At 42.8% G+C, this 4,640-nt stretch overlaps 1 pseudogene across 1 annotated transcript; it reads left to right on the top strand.

Annotated features, from left to right (window-relative positions):
* Window positions 1-262: 262 nt before the first annotated feature.
* Window positions 263-3,015, top strand: LOC104610622 (cytochrome P450 86A8 pseudogene; annotated as a pseudogene). Its single transcript, XR_016077914.1, has 2 exons — window positions 263-2,531; window positions 2,600-3,015. The product of XR_016077914.1 is annotated as a cytochrome P450 86A8 pseudogene (transcript).
* Window positions 3,016-4,640: the final 1,625 nt, after the last annotated feature.

Below are 4,640 nucleotides of genomic sequence, written 5' to 3'. Positions count from 1 at the left end.
GCATGAGTATATATATGTATATGAATGACTATATGAGAGAGAGAGATGTCCGGTTTAATTTTGTCCAACTGGTTTTCTCGTCTGGGGGGTCTGCTGGGCTGGTTTACCTTAAATTCCCAACGACCTCTATGGCGTGTTTCAAGGTGTTAGTGGGCTAATGGGAGAGAGACTGTGCAATTGAAGAAGAATCTGGCCACATTAATTAATTGCCATTTCTTTTCTCCTATAAATCCGTGTAACTTCATTTCTCTCTTTCACAGTCATACGCCTCCATTTCTTTCCTCTCCTTCCTTTTAGCTCTCTGGTTTTCCGACGTAAAAACCCAGGTCTGAGGTCTCACTAACCCGGGTTTCCTTCCTTTTCTTCATTTTATTCCTTTACATTATCTAGTTTCCCAGTTTTCGTACATGAGTTCTTCATTTCTCCCTTTCACAGTCGCAGTCTCTGCAGGCTTCTTTTCTCCTCTTTCGACGCCATTTTCCTCTACATATATAGCTTCCTTATTTCTGCAGCTCCCAGCTTAATAAGCCGGTGACACGGAAGAACATCTCCCGTAGTTGATTTTATGATTTTATCATTCATATAGGAAGACGTACGTTCCCAATGCAGGGTTGCGATGACCTGTGAGGTTGGTGTCGACAGGGGAAAACCAACATTTTTTCATCACACACACTGGAGTGCTTTCTATTTTCAAGCTACCTTCCAGAACCCAGTTCCAGGGTTTACCGGAGTCGAGTAACTTTCCGGCAATAAAAAAAAATCCACCGTGAAATTGCATTTTACCGGCGGCGGCAATCAATCATCCAATCCTCCTCCCATGGATGCATCTACGACTCTGTTGCTCTTGGCAGCCATTATGGCGTATTTACTCTGGTTCAGACTCATCTCCCGGTCATTAAAAGGTCCACGTGTCTGGCCCCTGTTGGGTAGCCTTCCGGGACTGATCGACAACGCCGATCGCATGCACGACTGGATCGCCGAGAATCTCCGAGCGTGTGGCGGCACGTACCAGACCTGCATCTGCGCCATCCCCTCTCTGGCGCGAAAGCAAGGGCTTGTGACCGTCACGTGCGATCCGCAGAATCTGGAGCACATACTGAAGACCCGATTCGACAACTATCCGAAGGGCCCCACCTGGCAGGCTGTGTTCCATGATCTACTCGGTGAAGGCATCTTCAATTCTGATGGAGACACGTGGCTTTTCCAGAGGAAAACCGCTGCTCTCGAATTCACCACCCGAACGCTGCGCCAAGCCATGGCTCGGTGGGTGAACCGAGCCATCAAACTGAGGTTCTGCCCGATTCTGAAGGCGGCTCAGCTCGAATCCAAGCCGGTCGATCTTCAGGACCTCCTGCTCCGGCTCACCTTCGATAACATATGCGGGCTGGCGTTCGGTAAGGACCCACAAACCCTATCTCCGGGTCTCCCGGAGAACGGCTTCGCTTCGGCCTTCGACCGAGCCACGGAGGCGTCGCTGCAGCGCTTTATCTTTCCTGAGTTCATATGGAAGCTGAAGAAGTGGCTTCGGCTCGGCTTGGAAGTCACCTTGACTGAGAGCGTCGAACACGTGGAGAAGTATCTAGCCGATGTCATCAAGACACGTAAGCTCGAGCTTCTGAATCAACACCAAGGTGGGACCCACCATGATGACTTGCTCTCGAGGTTCATGAAGAAGAAGGAATCCTACTCGGATTCGTTCCTGCAACACGTCGCACTGAATTTCATCCTGGCTGGCCGTGACACGTCATCCGTGGCGCTGAGCTGGTTCTTCTGGTTGGTGATGCAGAACCCGAGAGTGGAGGAGAAGATCTTACGCGAGATCTGCACCGTTCTCATGGAAACACGTGGCAACAACCCATCGAAGTGGGTGGACGAGCCCCTGGCGTTCGAGGAAGTTGACCGTTTGATCTACCTGAAGGCGGCATTGTCGGAAACCCTGCGACTCTACCCGTCGGTGCCGGAAGACTCAAAACATGTGGCAGCCGACGACGTGCTGCCGGACGGAACTTTCGTTCCGGCGGGTTCGGCAATCACGTATTCTATATATTCGGCGGGCAGGATGAAGTTCACGTGGGGGGAGGACTTCCTTGAGTTCCGACCGGAGAGGTGGTTATCACCCGACGAGAAGCAATTCGAAGCCCAACATCCATTCAAGTTCGTAGCTTTTAACGCCGGGCCCAGGATCTGTCTTGGGAAGGACTTAGCTTATCTGCAAATGAAGTCGATCGCGGCTGCAGTGTTGCTACGACACCGGCTGAGCTTAGCACCGGGCCACTGCGTGGAGCAGAAGATGTCCTTGACTCTGTTCATGAAGTACGGGCTGAAGGTTAACGTGCACCACAGGGATCTGACGGCGATCGCCTCTTCCATACACAGGGAGACTGAGGGGAAGCTGTGGGGTGTAGAAGGTTTGGCCGTTAAGTGCAACGGCGTCACTCCGGCAGCTTGTGATGATCGTCGAGTGGGGGTTGAAATGATTGTTGAGGTGGCTTAGGGAGGAGGGTGGTCGACTGTGAATAGTGAAAAAACAGGTATATATATATATATATATATATTATTATCAGATAACTAAAAGAAATAATTTCAGTGTTTTATGCAGGTGAGTACTGAGGACAGAGGAGTGTTAATTTAAGCATATCTGCGTATGTGGTCTCTCATTTAATTTATCAGAAAGAAAGAGGTTGAAAGAAAAGAATGGTGTAAGTGTTAAATTTAAAACTTGAAAGAGGAGGGTAGTTAAGTAGAAAAACGTAGAGCAGAATCTGTGAAAGAGAAAACAGGAGAAAAAATGCAAGTCTGAGAGAAGACAGAAGAAGATTCAGATTGAGATGGTTTAATTTCTTTATAGGATTTGTTGATATGAGAAGATGGATTGGGTCTCTGTAGAAGTACAGATCGAATGGGGGACACCAGCTTTTCCTCTGTTTACTGTAGAAAGCAATTTTATAAAATATAATTTCTTTTGTATTTGTAGCTATTGAGCTTTGCTGCAGAATGAATAAACAAACTTATCAATTAATGGAGTACAGGAATTGAATGACATAAACTGTAAACGTCACGAGATAAAGAACACGATTTCTTCCCCTTGTCCTGCGCTTTGCAGTTGAGATATTACAGTGATTTGTGATTATTCCGTTTGGGGAGATCCCAATTCACAACTCTTTCCTGTGGTCATGGTCGCAGGAGAAACCGAAACCCCCAAATGAAATTTGAATACGCCAGTGTTTTAATCAAACATGGGATGTAATCTGCGTGTGGGTTGGTGAACCCATACCAAGAAATTGAATTCTTCATGATTTCTTAAATGCTGGTTTTATTATTGGTTGACCTACCATGACCATGAGACTTGAGCAACAGGAATTCTTTCCTTCTTTCTTGAAAGTTGAAAGTGGCCTTTGTTGGTAAGGGTAGTCAGAGGTGGAGGCATGGATAAATCTAAGGCCCAAGGAGCAAAGTAAACCGATATTGGGCTAAATTTCAACCCTCCTAACTCATCTCTCTGCTTGTACATGTTTCCATTAAATAATTGCAAATTTTGATGTTTGTTCATATCTATTCTATCTATACTATATTATAAAGCGATTAGGTCCCACATCAGCAGCCCTCTCCATCTTTCATTCCCCCTTCTCTCTTATCTTCTTAAATCTCTCTCCTTTCTCCCTTACCCCTTCCTAGCCCTTCCATGTAGCCACGTGGCAGCCCTCTCTTCTACACTAGAGCGCCACTCCAAATCTCTCTCATGTTCTCAATCACTTACCTAACCCCCACCTAAAATTTCTCTTAAACTATCTCTCCTACCTAAAATTCCTTCTAAAGAACCTCTTAATCTATATTGCTACGTGCCAGCCCTCTCTTCTTCACTGAATTTCCACTCCAACTCTCTCTCTCTCTCTCATGTTCTCAATCACTTACCTAACCCCCTCCTAAAACTTCTCTTAAATTATCTCTTCCACCTAAAATTCTTTCTAAAGAACCTCTTAATCTATATTGCCACGTGCCAGCCCTCTCTTCTTCACTAGATTTCCACTCCAATTCTCTCTCTCTCTCTCTCTCTCATGCTACCAATCGGCTCAACCCCCTCTAAAATTTATCCTAAATAATCTCTCACATCTAAAATTCCTCCTAAAACACCTCTTAATCTATATTATAAACCATCTAAAAGCAAAAAACGTGGGTAAATTAATTTGGGTAGTTAAATTAGTTTGTGAAATATTTTTTTATATTTTCAATAATTACGGATATTATTGAATATTATTTAGTAAATCTCAACACCTAAACTATAATCTTTCATAATTTTGGTAAATTGAAAATTTTAATTACTAATAATTACTTGTTGAAAATTACTGAATTTTGTAATTAATTTCAGAATTTTTTAAATTAATTATTGAAATCAATAATTACTAAAAAATTAATAATTAATTAAAATAATAATAAAATACAAATTTAATAATTAAAAATTATAAGTAAGTTTTAGCAATAAGTAGTAAATTAATTTGGGTAGTTAAATTAATTTTTGAAATACTTTTTATATTTTCAATAATTATTGATATTATTGAATATTATTTAGTGAATATCTACATCTAAACTATAATTTTTCATAATTTTGGTAAATTAAAATTTTAATTACTAAGAATTACTAT

Source organism: Nelumbo nucifera, chromosome 6 (genome assembly GCF_055504915.1).
Source record: "Nelumbo nucifera cultivar China Antique chromosome 6, China Antique-T2T, whole genome shotgun sequence".
Classification (NCBI taxonomy): Eukaryota; Viridiplantae; Streptophyta; class Magnoliopsida; order Proteales; family Nelumbonaceae; genus Nelumbo; species Nelumbo nucifera.
Note: the sequence above shows the minus strand (reverse complement) of the source record. Positions and strands in the feature narration are given on the sequence as shown.